Source organism: Rhinopithecus roxellana, chromosome 14, assembly GCF_007565055.1.
Source record: "Rhinopithecus roxellana isolate Shanxi Qingling chromosome 14, ASM756505v1, whole genome shotgun sequence".
In the NCBI taxonomy this organism is placed as follows: domain Eukaryota; kingdom Metazoa; phylum Chordata; class Mammalia; order Primates; family Cercopithecidae; genus Rhinopithecus; species Rhinopithecus roxellana.
Window position 1 is genome coordinate 58,333,336 of NC_044562.1, and position 17,718 is coordinate 58,351,053.

Here is a 17,718-nt window from a genome sequence, read left to right on the forward strand (position 1 = left end):
TGGGGTCGGGGGTGTGGCTGCAGCTTGGATCCAGCCAGGGGCCTTGGCTATGAGGAGGGGCTCTGCTGAGTCCTCTGGAACCTGGAAGGGGTGGGGCAGGGGAGTAGTGACGACCTCGGCTGCGACAGGCACCGTCTATATCCCTTCTCAGCCCAGTAAAGACTCAGTGAGAATGAGTCAGGAAGGACCAAAGGCCAGGGCAGATGGGGGCTCAGACGGGCAAGTTGCCAGGGCCCAGCTGGTGCAGGGCAGGGTCCCTGAGCTGGGGGCAGGGGAAGGTGGAGGCAGGGGCAGAGAGGCAACTACAACAGAGGAAAGGGGTCTCCTGCTGGGAATCAGAACCCAGACTAGGGAGCTCAGCCTGTGGGGAGGGGTGTGCCCTGTTCTGGGCGTGGGATGCAGGAATCCTGGGGCGCAGGGACAGGCAGGGGCTGTGCACCGCTCCTCAGGGTGGAGCCCCAGCAGCAGGTTCTCTCCCGAGTCTACTGCACTGTGAGACAGACAGGTGACTGGACTCAGGGGGACACAAGGCTTAGACTTGAAGGTGGGTGAGCCTCCTGGCAGGGGCCTGGAGAGCCCAGGTCAGGGCTTTGCTGGGCGGGGCAGACACTGTCTGGGGAGCAGGGGGTGCCTCCCACCTGGACTTGGAGTGAGGAGCGCTGGGAGAGGAAGGGCCTTGTCTTTGAAGAGCTCCTTCTTCTCCCAGGCTCTGGGCTTCCTCCCCTTCTCATGGGGGCCCCGGGTGTGGGGAGGCGTCTGCTTTTTGCTGATTGGAGGCTGCACCTCAGGTGTTGGGCTCCTCTGAGGGAAGTTTTCACCCCCCGTCCTGGGCTCTGATTAAATGCCTGGGCCCAGAACTGCCTCTGGGAGGAAGATGGGCACAGAGAGACAGACACAGAGGGCATCTTTGGGATCAGTCGGAGGTTCCAGTCGCTGTGCTACAAGCTGTGTCTCGGCGTCCCTGAGGCTGTGAGATGCAGGGGGCTGTGGCTGCTGGTGGGAGGGTTGCTGCTGCCTTCCTCTGAGAAATGACCCACCTGCCTCCTCCTGCTCCGTGGGCACAGGGTTCCAATTCCCCCCTGCTCTGTGGGCACAGGGGTTCCAAGCCCCCACTCCATGGGCACAGGGGTTCGTAGACCCTCTGCTCTGTGGGCACAGGCGTTCCTGGCCACTGCTCCGTGGGCACAGGGGCTCATAGCCGACCACTATTCAAGTTTCCTAGGGCTGCTGTAATAAGTGGCCCCCAAACCAGTGGCTTAGAACAGCACAAGTTGATTCCCTCGCAGCTTTGAGGGGCCGAAGTCCCAGCGTGCAGGTGTCGCATGGCTGCTCCTCCGAGGCTCTAGGGGATGGAATCAGCTTCCTGACCTTTCCAGGGGTGAGTCAGGGTGTCTTTTCTTGGCTCCCAGGCGATGGCCCTGCTCTGGGCAGTGGGATGAATGCCAAGGGACTCATCTACCCCAGCCCCGACCCAGATCCTCATCTACAGACTAGGGGGTAATGGATGGGGTCTCAGAAACCCTTCGGAGCTTCCATCTGCCCAGCAAATGGCCTGACCTGTGGCTGTCCATGTGACTGTGTGTGTGCCTATGCACGGTCAGGGCTAGGACCCATGTCCACACACAATATGCACTCATGGTCCCTCCCCGGCCCCTCCCTGCAGACACCCCACACGCTCATCTGATGTACGCCTGGATGCCAGTTCATAAACACACCCAGCCAAACGCCCTGAGGCTGCATTCCTCATCCCAGCAGAGAGCCTGCTGGGCCCTCCCCAGAGCCCCGAGTGGTCTGTGTGCCTCCTCTGGGCTCATGCAGGCCTTGGGGGTTGTGGTCGTGGTGGCACTTGTGAAGGGTGACTCCCAGCTCCAGGGACCACCCTCCTCTCTGGGCCCGGGCTCTGTGCCTCCCAGAGGGCACACGCTGGAGAGAAGCGGCCTCGTGCTGCAGCCTGTCCCCTTTGATCCGCCATCCTCCACCCTGGCTGCACAGGCCTTCTCTGGGCAGGCACTGACCACCCCACCTCCTGGGCTGTGGGTCCCTGAGGGCAGTGGGGCAGGTACAGCAGCTGCAGAGACCCTGCACCTGCCCGTCCCGGAGCCCAGACCCCTTCTCTCCCTGTTCCTTCTCCCCTTCGATCTCTGGGACCCTCCCCACCTGGTCTCTAATCTTCTGATGGAAAAACAGGCTGAAAAAACAAGTCATACATGAAAAATCATGGGCAGGGGCCCGGGACAGGGATCTCCGACTCCTGGTCTGGAGCCCTGCTGGCCTGGCCTGTGGCTGGGACAGAACCCCTGGCCCTTTCCTGTGCTCCCTCCTCTCTCTAGCCCCGCAAGCCCTGCTGGCCTGGCCTGTGGCTGGGACAGAACCCCTGGCCCTTTCCTGTGCTCCCTCCTCTCTCTAGCCCCGCAAGCCCTGCTGTCCTGGTGGCAGCACTGCCCAGGGCTAGTTTGTGGAGGGGAAGGCTGCGCCTCAAAGTTGTGGGCTCAACTCGGACAGGTGCAGTTCTGGAGAGGGCAGACCACCAGAGTAGGTGTCTAGTCAAGGTTCCCAAATTCGGGCAGTGCTAAAAGAGAGGCTACTCAGCCCTCCCCTTCCCTGTCCTGTGCCTGCCCTGCGCCTCCCACAGGCGGCTGTTAAGCATCCGAGTCCTGTGTCCAGGCTGCCCTCATTACCCCTTACCTTCCAGAACAGGCTTCTAGGGACTGAGGCCGTTCTCCAGATATATTCCTATGAAAAGACAGGGTGCTGTGGTCACGACAGGGTGACCCTCACTGTGGGCTGGTGGGTCCCTGGTGTGCACTGGGCAGGGCCCTTGGCAGGATGGAGCCAGCACTTGGTGAGTTCCCAGCCCATCTTTTCTCCTTATTGACCCTCCCAGTTACAAACGACACACCCCTGAGAAAGCTAGGGAAGCTGGAGAGGGCACCCCCACTGCTGGCCTCCAGGGTGGGATGGAGGAAGCTGCCTGCTCCCGTCCCCTGCCCTCCCCTCAGGGCAGGACCAGTCTGGGCCTGGCTGCCTGGAAAGATGGACAAGAGGTCAAGAGGACAGGATCCCTGCCCAGCGGGGTGCAGGGCAGGGGACAGGGAGGACAGGCTTCTCAGCCCCCTCAGGGCCAGGGGCCTGGGAAAGTGACTTCCGGAACCAACACAGACAAATGGATGGGAGGGGTAATTCCAGCTTCAGATAATAACCCAAGTGAGGCTGAGAGGATTAGAAAGTTAAATGCAGAAATAAAACTATGGCCAATTCTAAGGTAAGACATACGTCTTAGGTCAGGGTCTGGAAACACCTCTGGGGTGGAGGCCTGTTGGGGATGTGCCGGGGTCCATACCCTGGGGTGAGGGCAGCAGTGTGGGCAGAGAGAGGCAGGGCTGGGAACAGCTGCCCAGAAGCTTCCCGGGATCCCTGCCCTCTCCCTTCCCAGGTGTCTGCGTCCTGGATGTGGCTGGGCCTGGGGCTTCACACCCTGACACCCACCAGTCACTGGTGTGGCTGCCCAGCAGGGGCGTCGCCCAGGCATCGGCTCCCCCGGCTGAGGTCACCTCCTGGGGAGGGGTCTCATAAAGCCATGTGGCTCCCGGGGAACCCAGCATTTGCTTTTGGGGGGACCTGGGAAGGCAGCACAGCCTCAATGCCCCCACCAGCCCCACACGCTCAGAGTTTTGGGGGTGTGCACTCTGAGTGGATGTGAAAAGACCAAGTGGGGCACCCCACACCTTGGCACCCGCTGGCTGCCCCATGGCCTGGTGGACAGACCTTGCTCAGAGGGAGAAAATGAGGGGTCTCCTGTGCTGTCCCAGAGGGTCTCCCTTTCTGCTTAGGCCAAGCCCAGCCTGTCGGGCCAGCCATGCTGGGCTCCGGCCACCTGGCCCCAGCAGCTCAGGGAGGGAGAGGTGGATGCTTCTGTGTCTGCACCTCCTTCTGCCTTTGGATCTTAACATTTTCACATGTGTCTTCGCAGTCACTTGTGAAATACGGTGTTTTAAACTTCTGGAAAACTTCTAAAGGACCGCATAGAAGTAACAAAGTGAAGGAAGGAGCCAGGGAGACAAAGATGTTCCACTGAAAAGCCTGCAAATGTACAAACATCTGCATTTCAGAAAACACCATCAGCAAAAGGCAGATTCCCTGCCCGTGGGAGCAGCGCTTGCAGCCCGTGGGAAAGACGGTGGCTGGTGGCGCGGCTCTCCAGGCTCGCAGAGGTCAGCAGGAGGGATGGCCACTGGCGTCAGTGAGGTCCTGCGGTCTGTAAGGGAAGAAGCACCGGTGGCCAGCTGTGGGAAAAACCATCCAACCTTGTTTTGAGTTAGAAACATGCCAGATATTTCAAATTTTGTTGGCAGTGATTTCTGCAGGCTTTTAATATTTTTCTCTGTAATTTTTGCTTTTCTGTAATTTCTGAATTTCCTGTATTTTCTTTAGAATCAGAAGAAGGGAAGGAGCTGGTGATGAGGCATAACCACTTGTCCCCCTGGTGCAGTTAGATGTGAGTCCTTGGATGACGACGAGGGTCAGAGAGCATTTTGGCAGTCCCGTCCCAAGGCACTGGCACCGCACCTGTCACTAGGTGCTTGTCACCATCCTGTGTTCAGGGCTAGGGTATCTCTGGTGGGGACACTACGGGCCCAGGACAGTGAAGTTCAAAGAGGGTTGGTGACTTGACCAAGCACCACAGCCAGGAGGACCCTCCTGCTTGCTGTATTTTCTGGGCCTGAAGATTATCTGCACTTATTTCTGCCACATCCTATTCAGCTTCTGCAAGCCTAAGGCAGGGCCTCACCCTGGCAGGCAGGCTCCACGGTGCTGAAACCCTGACTCCTGCTGTGTCCTACACACCTGGTGGCAGCAGGCCAAAAGTGGGGTCTGGAGCACTCAGACCTGGGCTAGATCCTAGCTCCTGGCCCGTCCTTCTGGCTGTGGTCCTTGGTCAAGTCGCCAACCCTCTTTGAACTTTGCTGTCGTCATCTGTAGGAAGTGGTTGGTAACATCCCTGTTCCAGCTTATAGCCCCTGGACTGTGCCAGAGCTCACAGGCCCCTGGGCAGTTCAGGGGTCCTGGAGGGGTAGTCCTGAGTCACCTAGGGTTTGGTAAAAAAAAAAAAAAAAAAAAAAAAAAAAGAGTGGTCTGGCCTAGAGGGTCTGCCAGGAACACGCCATGAGGCAGGGTGTCTGGACGATGTGGCACTGGCCTACCTGCCCGAGGCCTCCTTGGGCCTCCCAGGGAGCCCACCTGTGGGACGGAGTGGGCAGTGCCCTGGCCTTGGCCTCCCTGGTGGAGCTGGTGTCTTGCCCCTGCATTGTGATGTCAGGAGAGCTGGTCCTGCTCTGGTTAGGAGAGTGGGTGTGGGCTCCCGCTGGGCACTAGGCGGTGCCGTTCTGACTCGTCCTTAGGGCCTAGCGGATACATGGGGCCCCTGCTGGTGCCCTTCCGGCCTTCAGTCCTCACTTCGTATTTCTATACTTATGTTTATTCTAAAAGTAATGCAAATTTGGTTACAAAACACCTGGAAAGAGAGAAGAGAAAACTAGCTGAACACAAGCATGGTTAGCGTCTTCAGGGAATTTACTGCTATCCCTTACCCTGATGAAGCACTTTTATTCAGCTGTTATTGGTGTGTAGAGTTGGGAAACCTGCTCTTCCATCAAGCCCCAGCCTCCACGCAGACTAGACAGGCTGTGCACACTTGAATAGGTTCTATGCTCACCTAGGACAGGCTCCACGCTCACCTGGACAGGCTCCACGCACACCTGAAGTCTTCACACACATCTGGAGGGACTCTGGACTGACCTGAATAGGCTCCATGCACACCCGGACAGGCTCCATGCTCACCTGGACAGGATCCATGCACACCCGGACAGGCTCCATGCTCACCTGGACAGGATCCATGCACACCTGGACAGGATCCATGCACACCCGGACAGGCTCCATGCTCACCTGGACAGGATCCATGCACACCTGCAGAGTCTTTATACATATCTGGAGGGACTCTGGACTGACCGGGTAGGCTCCATGCACACCTGAGCAGACTCCATGCACACTTGGAGAGTCTTTACACCTATCTGGAATGACTCCGCACTGACGTGAACAGGCTCCATGCACACCTGGATAGACTGATACACACCTGAACAGGCTCCATGCAGAGCCGAAGTCTTCACACACGCCTGACTGGATTCCACGCACACCCTGACAGTCTCCACACACACCTGAATGGGTGCAGACCTGCAGAGGCCCGCTTGGTGGATGTGCCACCATTTACTAAGCTTTTCCTAGGGATGAGTTTTAACTTGTTCCTCTCCTTTTACGAGTTTAAATAACACTGTGATGAGCGTGACTGGGCCTGAGGTTCTTGGAACGGACTCTGGGGAAGAGATGGGCTGAGGTTCATAGAGGTGCTATTGGCAGCAGCCCCTGAGGGGAGGCCTTGAGCTGACCCCTGTCCAGCCGTGGCCCTGCCCATCTGTGGGGAGGGCTGCAGCTGGGCTGACCCTCAGTGTGGTCCTGAATGGCAGGGTTGGGCCAGACCTCCACGGATGACTACTGAAGTCTGCTGCCCCTGGCAGGTCCATGACCTCAGGCAGGTGGAGAACGTTCCCAGAAAGTATGGTGAGCCCAGCAGCTGAGGATCCTGGGGTGGGCAGTGGTGGCTTCACAGATCATACAAACCCAGTTTGGATTTTCTTTACAACAGATCTTTCAAGGGTAGTGGTTACAAGAGTAGGACTTGGGAGCAGCTGCTTAAGTCTGATTCCCGCACTGCTGCTGGGTGACCTTGGGCAAATCTCCTCCCCTCTCTGGGTTCCGGTCTTCCTTGTCAAGTGGAATAACATCTTTACCTAGCAAAGCAATCAGGTATTGCTAACAGAAGCAGTGGGGCAGCCTGGTACCCAGGTCTGAGAGTGGCTGCACTGGCCTGGCTCCTCCTGCAGCCTGCCCAGTGCTCGGGCTCCTCAGGGGCCAGTGAGGACTGTCCTTGCCCGCTGGCAGGAGAGCTGGCCATCACCGTGGCACAAAACCATCAGGAAAGGGTGACTCAGTTGCCAGCATGGCAGGCCTTTTCAGGTGCTAGGGCCGCAGTAGGTGGGGCTGGTAATGACTCACAGAGGCTGTCTCCCCCATTATCTATGTCCAGCCACCAGCACTGGATGAAACGTGCCACCTCCTCAACCCTAAAAAGACACATCCGCCTGGAACCTATGAATGGGGCCATATTGGAAAGAGCTTTGCACCTGGAACCTGTGAATGAGGCTGTATTGGAAAGGGCTCTGCACCTGGAACCTGTGAATGAGGCTGTATTGGAGAGGGCTCTGCACCTGGAACCTGTGAATGAGGCTGTATTAGAGAGGGCTCTGCACCTGGAACCTGTGAATGAGGCTGTATTGGAGAGGGCTCTGCACCTGGAACCTGTGAATGAGGCTGTATTAGAGAGGGCTCTGCACCTGGAACCTGTGAATGAGGCCGTATTGGAGAGGGTTTTTTCACCTGGAACCTGTGAATGAGGCTGTATTGGAGAGGGCTCTGCACCTGGAACCTGTGAATGAGGCTGTATTGGAGAGGGCTCTGCACCTGGAACCTGTGAATAAGGCTGTATTGGAGAGGGCTCTGCACCTGGAACCTGTGAATGAGGCTGTATTGGAGAGGGCTCTGCACCTGGAACCTGTGACTGAGGCCGTATTGGAGAGGGCTCTGCACCTGGAACCTGTGAATGAGGCTGTATTGGAGAGGGTTTTTTCACCTGGAACCTGTGAATGAGGCTGTATTAGAGAGGGCTCTGCACCTGGAACCTGTGAATGGGGCCGTATTGGCGAGGGCTCTGCACCTGGAACCTGTGAATGAGGCTGTATTGGAGAGGGTTTTTTCACCTGGAACCTGTGAATGAGGCTGTATTGGAGAGGGCTCTGCACCTGGAACCTGTGAATGAGGCTGTATTAGAGAGGGCTCTGCACCTGGAACCTGTGAATGAGGCTGTATTGGAGAGGGCTTTTGCACCTGGAACCTGTGAATGAGGCTGTATTGGAGAGGGCTCTGCACCTGGAACCTGTGAATGAGGCTGTATTGGAGAGGGCTTTTTCACCTGGAACCTGTGAATGAGGCTGTATTGGAGAGGGCTCTGCACCTGGAACCTGTGAACGAGGCTGTATTGGAGAGGGCTCTGCACCTGGAACCTGTGAATGAGGCTGTATTGGAGAGGGCTCTGCACCTGGAACCTGTGAATGAGGCTGTATTGGAGAGGGCTCTGCACCTGGAACCTGTGAATGAGGCTGTATTGGAGAGGGTTTTTTCACCTGGAACCTGTGAATGAGGCTGTATTGGAGAGGGCTCTGCACCTGGAACCTGTGAATGAGGCTGTATTGGCGAGGGCTCTGCACCTGGAACCTGTGAATGGGGCCGTATTGGCGAGGGCTCTGCACCTGGAACCTGTGAATGAGGCTGTATTGGAGAGGGTTTTTTCACCTGGAACCTGTGAATGAGGCTGTATTGGAGAGGGCTCTGCACCTGGAACCTGTGAATGAGGCTGTATTGGAGAGGGTTTTTTCACCTGGAACCTGTGAATGAGGCTGTATTGGAGAGGGCTCTGCACCTGGAACCTGTGAACGAGGCTGTATTGGAGAGGGCTCTGCACCTGGAACCTGTGAATGAGGCTGTATTGGAGAGGGCTCTGCACCTGGAACCTGTGAATGAGGCTGTATTGGAGAGGGCTCTGCACCTGGAACCTGTGAATGAGGCTGTATTGGAGAGGGCTCTGCACCTGGAACCTGTGAATGAGGCTGTATTGGAGAGGGCTCTGCACCTGGAACCTGTGAATGAGGCTGTATTAGAGAGGGCTCTGCACCTGGAACCTGTGACTGAGGCCGTATTGGCGAGGGCTCTGCACCTGGAACCTGTGAATGAGGCTGTATTGGAGAGGGTTTTTTCACCTGGAACCTGTGAATGAGGCTGTATTGGAGAGGGTTTTTTCACCTGGAACCTGTGAATGGGGCCGTATTGGCGAGGGCTCTGCAGCTGTCATCTGTTGAAGGCTCTCCGGATGAGCTTGCCCTGAGTTACCTGGCCAGTGTCCCTGGAGAGGGCCCTGTGAAGACAAAGGTAGATGGGAGGGAGGCACACAAGTCAGGGGTGCATGACCACCACTAGAAGGAAAGAGGCAGGAAGGACCCTCCCCTGCAGCCTTGGGAGGAGCCCTGCCCACACCTGGGTTTCAGACACGCGGCCTCCGCCACTGTGAGGATTCCCATGTTTTAAGCCCATCCCCACCTCCCCGCTCTGTGGTGCTGTGCTTGGCAGCCTGCAAAGCGAATGTGCCTTCCCTCCTGTTGAGAGTGTGACTTTCGGCCCCGACGTGCCCCAGACGTGACCGAGTCAGCTGTTCACACTAGGAAGCATGAGTGAGCATCCGGGGGTTCTCCTCCATGTTCGTGAGCATGGGTGCTGACGCACAGGATTGCAGGGTGGGTGTGTTCGTGAGCATGGGTGCTGACGCACAGGATTGCAGGGTGGGTGTGTTCGTGAGCATGGGTGCTGACGCACAGGATTGCAGGGTGGGTGTGTTCGTGAGCATGGGTGCTGACGCACAGGATTGCAGGGTGGGTGGCAGGGTGAAGGGAGGCCGGGGCAGCTGCCTGGGTTCACAGTGACAGAGCTGCAGCTGCCGCTCCCTGAGCCAGCCAAACCTGACAGCCATCCATTTGCACCACCACTGACCACACACTTGATTCCATTCCCCGTGAGCCCTGTGTGTGCCAGGGGCGTTGCACCATGGAGTGAATGCCACATGCTGCCCGCAAGCAGTCACGCAGCTGCCAAAGTGTGGTGCGGGGGCCTGGTGCTGGCCACCGAGGGTCGAAGCCCGTGTGGTGGATACCAGCATGTCCCACACTGAGGCCTCCAAGTCAGGGTCTCTGCAGGACAGTGGGAGGGTTCCGAATGCCAAGATGAGGGTGTCCAGCCTGTGGCCCGTGAGGACCTGTGACGCGGGAAGAAGCATGGTGGAAGTTGTGCTTGGGCGAGACGGGGTGGGCCAAGGGGATGCCCTCCTGGAGGCAGCAGACAACCTCTGTGGCTGGTGTGGCGGGGGACGGCCAGGGAGAGGGGAGTGGGCTCCTGTGGGACCTTTCTCTGCCCACCCACGTGAGGCCAGGGTTGAAAGACAAGCCCCAAGCCCCAGAGGCGACCCAGAGCTTAGTGTCCTGCCTAAGGGAAGTAGGGATCTTTGGGGCAGCAGTGGGCATCTGTCCTCCCCTCCGCAGGCTGTGGGAGCCCTGGAGCTTGGGCCGGGGCCTTTGAGCAGCCAAGCACAACTTCACAGCCCTGTCTGCCATCCACCGGCCCTGGTCACTGCAGCATGACCCAGGGCTTTCCCTGCATTCATGACACCTTCTTGTGAGACAGTGTGTGCACAAGTCTACGTGTGTGTACAAGTCTATGTGTGTGCATGAGTCTGTGTGCATGAATCTGTGTGTGTGTACATGTGCCAAGGTGTGTGTGTACACATGAACGTACATGTGGATAAACCCATGCCCATATGTGCCGGCCTGTGCATGCACACACACGCAAGCCACACACTCGTCCCCAGTGACCAGGTGACAGGGAAGGGCTCCCTCATGGCCTCCAGGGCCTGGGCAGGTCCCATACTCGGGGCAGCAACCCATGGGGAGGATATCATGGGTTGCTGCTCCCTCCCAGCTCCAAGGCCTCCTTTCAAAGTGGCTCTGGGGACAGAGCCAAAGACCGGGCCCTATCTACCCGACATGCCCTGTTTTTAGAGGCTTCCTTGGGAAGCCTTGGCTGGAGCTGGGGCTTCAGGGAGCAAACTGTGGATGAAGAGGGCTGGACTCCTCCAAGTGGTTCAAGATGTGAGGGGCCGGCCAGGGAGGGGAGCGCCTGGGGCATTTCCTGTGCTCTCTTTGAAGAACTGAAAACAAAGGCAGTGTTTTTTGGGGTGGGAGGGGCATCTGGGCCTGTCTGGTCCCTGCGTTCCAGACGAGGCAGGGCCTGGTGAGGACCTGTGAAGGTTGAGGACCCTGAGTTTGGATGGAGGCAGCTGGGGTCATTGCTACGGTGGCAGGGGTGGGCCACTTTCCACGGGGGACGACTTCCTGGGCCTGCCGCTGCCTCGGCCTTGCTGCCCGTCTGTCCGGGTCTGTCTGTGGTCTGTCTGAGACCATGCCTGCCCCTCGCCTGCACCACCCTGACCCGGGCAAGGAGGGCTGAGCACTTCATGGGGTCTGGAGGGCCATTATCCAGCGTGGAGGCAGGACGGGGCCGCACCCCCATCAAGCCCTTCCGGCAGCTGTCCTCACGCTCTGCCTTGGGTCAGCCAAGGGTCACGTGCCAGCTGCTGCCAATGACCCCAGGCAGGACCCCAGCTGCCTTCACTGATGGATGCAGCCTAGGCCCCTGCCCAGATAGGAGGTGCTGTAGGAGGTCAGAGCCCACATGGTGGTCAGGCAGCAGGGTGCAGGGTGCAGGCGCGGAGCCCAGCCAGGGCTGAGGCCAGTCATGACCAGCGTGTGCCCTGATGGACCTGGAGACTGCACAGGCCTTGCCCTGGTACTGACGGTGGACAGTGGGAAGAGAAGGAAGGGTGGGGTGGACGATCTTAGCCCCTCCCCTTCCTTGCTCACCTGGTGGGAGACACCTATACAGAAGACAGAACAGGTGAGGTGGAAACCCGGCTTCTAAATGAACTCTGGTCACCTCTCTCTGCTCACGGCTCCATGTGGCTGGGTCCCAGTAAATTCTAGGCGAACTGCGGAAGTTCAGTTCTTCAGAGGGCACCTCAGGCCAGGGGGTGGCTGCGGGGTGGCCTGGAGCCTAGAGGGGCCCGGCCTGAGCAACTTTGCCTCCCATCTCCCACCTAGGGCTGGACCCCGGGGTGCTCATTCCCGGGGCAGCCTCTGCCTCCAGGAGGGGCGCCCAGAAGAGCCCAGGGTGGGCCGCAGAACTCAGAGGTCCCGCCTGCCCTGGGACGGTCCAGCCTTTGGGGCTGCGACTCACACACCCTTGCCTCCCCTGGGCTTGTGAGGCTCTGGGCTACAGGGCTGGGCAGGTGACATCCCAGCACCTGGAGGCAGGCCCTGCCCTTCTTTGTATGGGTTGGAGGCACCTGCCTCGGGCCCAGGAGGAGGCTTCCACCACCAGCAGAGTGGGGTCCCCAGCACATTCCTCTGGGGCAGGGTGGAGGACAGGAGTCCTCAGTCCTGGGGGCAGAGGGGGTGCGTCCAAGGCCCCAGGCCCTGGGCTGGCCACCTTGGGGGGCCTGCGTCCAGTGTCAGGGAATGTCGGTGAGATCTGACGCCTGTCCTTTCATCCTCTCTGGTCTCAGACTCCATCAGGAAACTTCCATGGCCTCTGTTGCTTCAGGAGGAAATCCAGTCTCCTCCCCGGTCTGACCCCGAACCTGCCCTTGATGGTGGTTCCTCCCCTGTCAGGTGGCTAAGGTGGCCCAACTCTGCTTGCAGAGTATGTCCAGGCCCCTGTCTAGAACAACCCTGTGTTATCACGTCTGTCTGCGCCGGCCTTGTCTCTGCTGTGCATGGGGCGAAGGCTCTGGGGCTTGACGGAAACCCAGAGGAGCCGGTTGCATCGAGAGCTGCTGTGCTACCTGCAATGCTGGACTGTCTGCTGGTGAGCTGTGACCCCCGCACCCCCAGGCTGGAATCCCAGCTGGGGGGATGCAGGCTCCCCAGGGGAGTGGACGGGCCCAGGGCCTTTCATTGGAACCTCAAGGTCCAATGGTGTGGACCTTGGTGTGGAACCTCAAGGTCCAATGCCATGGTGTGACGCCTGCGTAAGGAAGAGGTGGCAGTCTCGGCCAAAGGGCCCCTGGGACACAGAAAGGGGCTTGGCCCAGCTTGGGACAGCTGGGGAGCCGCGGGGTCCAGCGACGCAGGCGTGGATGGCTGTGCAGTTGGGCGGGAGGATTTGGCCGCAGACAGGAGGGGCTGGCCCAGCAGGGAGGGCACAGAGGAGCCCTCGTGTTCCCAGCAAGAGAGAGGCAGATGCTGGTGCTGCCCCTCACCACTGGTGCCTGAGCCCGGCCCGTGCACAGCTCCTGCTCCCTGCGGAATTCTGTGTCCAGGTGGCCATGTGGCTGGTCATCCTTGTCCCTGGGGCCTGGCTCTAGTGTCCCCTACCGGTCTCCCTATGCCTGCCCCCTAATTCCTGTACCACTGAGTTTCACAGGCTCCCTTCCCATGCGATGGCCCATGGGGCTGGAAGACACCCTCCCGTGAATGAGCTGTCCAGGCCACTCCTGGACGGTAGCGCTGAGGAAGCGGAGCTGGGGTCCAGGCCACTCCTGGGCGGTGGCGCTGAGGAAGCGGAGCTGGGGTCCAGGCCACTCCTGGGCGGTGGCGCTGAGGAAGCGGAGCTGGGGTCCAGGCCACTCCTGGGCGGTGGCGCTGAGGAAGCGGAGCTGTGCAGGCCACTCCTGGGCGGTGGCGCTGAGGAAGCGGAGCTGGGGTCCAGGCCACTCCTGGGCGGTGGCGCTGAGGAAGCGGAGCTGTGTAGGCCACTCCTGGGCGGTGGCGCTGAGGAAGCGGAGCTGGGGTCCAGGCCACTCCTGGGCGGTGGCGCTGAGGAAGCGGAGCTGGGGTCCAGGCCACTCCTGGGTGGTGGCGCTGAGGAAGCGGAGCTGTGCAGGCCACTCCTGGGCGGTGGCGCTGAGGAAGCGGAGCTGGGGTCCAGGCCACTCCTGGGCGGTGGCACTGAGGAAGCGGAGCTGTGCAGGCCACTCCTGGGCGGTGGCACTGAGGAAGCGGAGCTGGGGTCCAGGCCACTCCTGGGCGGTGGCGCTGAGGAAGCGGAGCTGGGGTCCAGGCCACTCCTGGGTGGTGGCGCTGAGGAAGCGGAGCTGTGCAGGCCACTCCTGGGCGGTGGCGCTGAGGAAGCGGAGCTGGGGTCCAGGCCACTCCTGGGCGGTGGCGCTGAGGAAGCGGAGCTGTGCAGGCCACTCCTGGGCGGTGGCACTGAGGAAGCGGAGCTGGGGTCCAGGCCACTCCTGGGCGGTGGCGCTGAGGAAGCGGAGCTGGGGTCCAGGCCACTCCTGGGTGGTGGCGCTGAGGAAGCGGAGCTGTGCAGGCCACTCCTGGGCGGTGGCGCTGAGGAAGCGGAGCTGGGGTCCAGGCCACTCCTGGGCGGTGGCGCTGAGGAAGCGGAGCTGTGCAGGCCACTCCTGGGCGGTGGCGCTGAGGAAGCGGAGCTGGGGTCCAGGCCACTCCTGGGCGGTGGCGCTGAGGAAGCGGAGCTGTGCAGGCCACTCCTGGGCGGGGTCGGAAGACCCTGAGACCTGACCTGGAGCTTCCTCTCCGTTCCCAAGCCGCAGACCTCAGCTGTCTGTGGGGAGAGGGGAGACCCCTTGGCTCAGCAGCCCCCTGCGTGGTTGTTCAGTGTGGATTCTAGAATAAACTGGAAACTCTGGAAGTCTCAATGCCTGTCCCCACATCCGGTGCAGACTGGAGAGGGAGGGGACTCTCCGATGTTCCCCCTCCGGCCCAGCTGCCTTGGCCAGGGCTGCCCAGTGGCCTCAGTGACTGAACTCCCCAGCCCAGGAGAACGGGGATCCCGCCCTCGGTGAGTTCCAGGCGCTGCAGTTCAGATCTGTTAAAACATCCACCACTGAACATCAGGATAAAAATCTGTCCTGTTTACAGGACATCTGCTTCTGATACTTGGTGCACAGCTGTGTGACCAAATGTGAGACATCTTTGGTTTTCTGTGTGGCAATTTCTAACCTGTAGACGGTGCTGTGGGGGTTTCGACGTGTGACCGACCTGGCCATGTGACCTCTGACCAGATGAGGGTCACAGGCAGAGAACTGGAGGCCACCTCGGCGTTCCCTGCCATCAGATGGAAACTTCTAGAAGTTCCCCCAGATGCTCAGGATTATCCTGGACAGTGGAGGGAGGTTCATTTCACCCTCCCAGTGAAGTCTTCCCACTGTCGCTGTTTCTGTAGCCCACGGGCGCTTTCCTCCCTTGTCCGCCACAGGAGGCCAGCCCAGCTGGGGTGGGCGTTTGGGGCTTCCCTGGGCCAGCAGCTCACACACAGCCCTCTGCGGGACCAGGTCCTCCCCAGAGAGAGGGATTCAGTACCACTTCTGCCTCAGCTCCCTCCGGACCTCAGCACACAACACCTTTTCCAGCTTGAGGTCACAGACCCCCAGAACAGAGGCTTAGGCCCCAGAGGGGGCAGATACAGAGCGCGGGCCTGGAGGCCCCCAGCCCAAGGCCCCACTGCTGCTCACTTGTTCATGTCAGGCACGGCTAGGAGAGTGCAGGGGCGACCAGGTCCTGCAGGACTAGGCAGCTCCAGGTCAGGGGCACCCCAGCTCTGGGCCTTGTCTTCCCATCTGTCAATGAGGGGCCTGATCTTCCAGCTCGCTCCCTTTCTATGGAAGCAACAGGGCCTAGGCTCTCTGATAGGGCTCCAGGGAGGTGGGGGTGCTGAGCCTCTGGACCAAAGGGCACTTGTTCCTGAGTGGCCTGTCCAGCCACACTGAGGCCTCTGCAGCACAGCTGCCCATGGCCCACAGGCAACCTGACCCTACCTGGGGACACCTGGCCCTTTGGGTGCTATTTCCTGGTGGGGCCACCTCCACCTGCCTGGGGACCCCACATCTGCCCTCCTGTCAGCCCCACCCACCAGCGGCTCCTGGGATCTCCCCTGGATGCTTCTCAGAACCCCAGACCCCCCAGGAGTCTTCCTGAGTGTCCCATGCCACCAGCTGCCCAAGCCGGAATTGGGTGGTGTGCAGGGTCCCCTCCCTCTTGCCACTGTTCCCCTCCCTCCTGCCCAGCCCCAGCTCTGCCCGATTTAACCCCTGTTATGTTTCTGTCTGGTCACCACTCAGCCTCCAGGCTGGCCTTTGCCCACAGCCCTCCCAAAATGCCAGTGCAGAGCGTCCTGCATCAGGTCACCCCAGGACAGAGCCCCGTCTCCGCCAGCCTGACCCCCTGGTCCTTTCTCCCTCCAGCCTGGGTCTTGGGGACCACCCAGAGATCCCTGTGGTCCTGCTTTTTTCTTGCTTCCCTTCACCTGCTCCTTTCCTGCTGCCCATGGCCTGGTGGACCCCCATGCCCCTCTTGCGAGAGCCATCCTGGGACGCCTTGCCCAGGGCTGGGCTGGCCGAGGGTACACTTGCTTCCACGTCGCAGTTTCCATGTCTCTGCTGGGTGGTCTGGAGAGCTGGTCTCCTCTGTGAGTCTCAGTTTCCCCATGTATACGCAGGAGACTGGGGCTGTGGTTTTGCTCAGGGCCAGCCTGCGGGGATCCTGGCTGGGGTTTGGCTGTGGAGGGGCGTACAGGTCTGGCTGCCCTCACCCGTGACTTTCCCCGGGTGGGGGGGGGGCCCTGCCTGTGGGCTGGGTGAAGGGCTTCAAGGGGAGGGAGGCCAGGGTGGGCCAGGAAGCCCTGCTGGGATGGGCCGAGGTCCCACAGGCAGGATCCGTGCGGGGTGGGCTGATACTGGGCCCTGCAGGGCTCACACCCTTCCACAGCCTCCCTGGCCTGGCATTGCTTTCTCCCTGCGCCTGATAATGGCTCCTCTTGTGTTTTCAGAACAGGCACAATGCCTAGGGTCCCAGTGGCTGGAGAGGATCCCAAATGACCTGAAGTCCCTCTCCAGACCATGCCCCCACTCCACAGCCGGCAGGACGGGGCCGCTGCGGGCCAAAGCTCTCCAGATGAGCCTTCTCCCGGCGAGAGGACTTCTTGGGTCCCTTCCAACTCTGGGACTCTGGGATTGGGGTCATCATGACTCAGCAGCTGGAGATGACTCAGGCACTGTCAGATTGACCGCTGAGCCCTTTGGGAGTCCATGACTTGCCTGTTTTAGAAGCCGTGATGCACTGGTCTCCCCCTGCGGGAGTTGGGAACGTGAAGGTTCCACGAGTCACAGTTTTCAGATACGGCTGAAATGTGAATATCCCGATTGAAGTGTTGCGATGATGATTACGTGTATCTGAGATTTCAAGTGGTGTGTCTGTTTCCAGTGCAGCAGGGCAGCCTAGAAATCTGAGGGGTGATTGTGAGTGACGTTCCTCGTTTCAGCCACCGCACGTGCGTGTGTTTGTTTCTGTTGCAGTGATAACCCAAGCCAGCAGCTCAGTGACCAGGACCTGAGGTTTGCAGCACAAACGACAAGAGATTCAAGTAGAAAAGCAGATAAGAAGCCTGTGCGATTAAGCTGGTATTCCTCTTCTCTCTTTCTCCTTCCTTCCTTCCTGCCTGCCTGCCTGCCTGCCTGCCTGCCTGCCTGCCTGCCTGCCTTCCTGCCTGCCTGCCTGCCTGCCTGCCTGCCTGCCTGCCTGCCTTCCTGCCTTCCTTCCTTCCTGCCTTCCTGCCTTCCTGCCTTCCTGCCTTCCTTTTTTTGAGACAAAGTCCACTCTGTCATACAGGCTGGAGTACGGTGGCATGATCTGGGCTCACTGCAACCTTCACCTCCCGGGTTCAAGCGATTCTCCTGCCTCAGGCTACCGAGTAGCTGGGATTATAGGCACCTGCCACCACACCTGGCTAATTTTTGTATTTTTAGTAGAGACAGGGTTTTGCCTGTTGGCCAGGCTGGTCTTGAACTCCTGACCTCAGGTGATCCACCTGCCTTGGCCTCCCAAAGTGCTGAGACAACAGGCGTGAACCACCGCGCCCGGCCTCTTTTCAAACATGTATATTTTCTAGCTCATTTCATAAGGAAGGAAGCCATGACAGCTG

At 59.7% G+C, this 17,718-nt stretch overlaps 1 long non-coding RNA gene across 1 annotated transcript; it reads left to right on the forward strand.

The window, feature by feature from the left end:
- The first annotated feature begins 16,817 nt into the window (after positions 1-16,817).
- Positions 16,818-17,459, forward strand: LOC115893157. Its single transcript, XR_004053102.1, has 3 exons — positions 16,818-16,926; positions 17,093-17,197; positions 17,406-17,459. It is a non-coding gene; the product is annotated as an uncharacterized LOC115893157 (long non-coding RNA).
- The last annotated feature ends 259 nt before the right edge of the window (positions 17,460-17,718 follow it).